This window comes from Arachis ipaensis, chromosome B03 (assembly GCF_000816755.2).
Source record: "Arachis ipaensis cultivar K30076 chromosome B03, Araip1.1, whole genome shotgun sequence".
Taxonomy (NCBI): domain Eukaryota; kingdom Viridiplantae; phylum Streptophyta; class Magnoliopsida; order Fabales; family Fabaceae; genus Arachis; species Arachis ipaensis.
This window is the reverse complement of record NC_029787.2, coordinates 14,846,908-14,847,420: the sequence shown is the minus strand read 5'-3', so window position 1 is coordinate 14,847,420 and position 513 is coordinate 14,846,908.

Genomic DNA, 513 nt, shown 5'->3' with positions numbered 1-513 from the left:
TATCTTAATATTGGACCTGGGTCTTAGTGATGAGTCAGGATAAGAACATGTAGTAACTTGTATTATTATATGATGTAACAAATAAGATCTAAAAAAATTAAATAGGTCTATCATATAAATAATTTTTCCGGTAATATATATTTGTAATTCTAGAGAAATAGATAGATTTAGATTATTTTATGTCTTTTTTAATTATCATCCACTAAAATTATGATTATAAATATAAATTTAATTTCATTATAATAGATATGAATCAAGTTCGATGATATAAATATATCATTGTTCTACATCTTTATATGTACCTTTATTATTAAATTTTGTATCTATATATAATTTTTAAAATACTAATGAGATTGAGCAATACATTTAATCATAAAACATTTATTTTTTTAATTTATTAGTAATTTAAAAGAAATAGCTTAATATGTGTTTGAATTAAAAGTTTATAAATGAAAATTTGTATAAAATGGATTTTACAAATTTGATTTTTATTAAAAGCAAATTAGTGCTAGA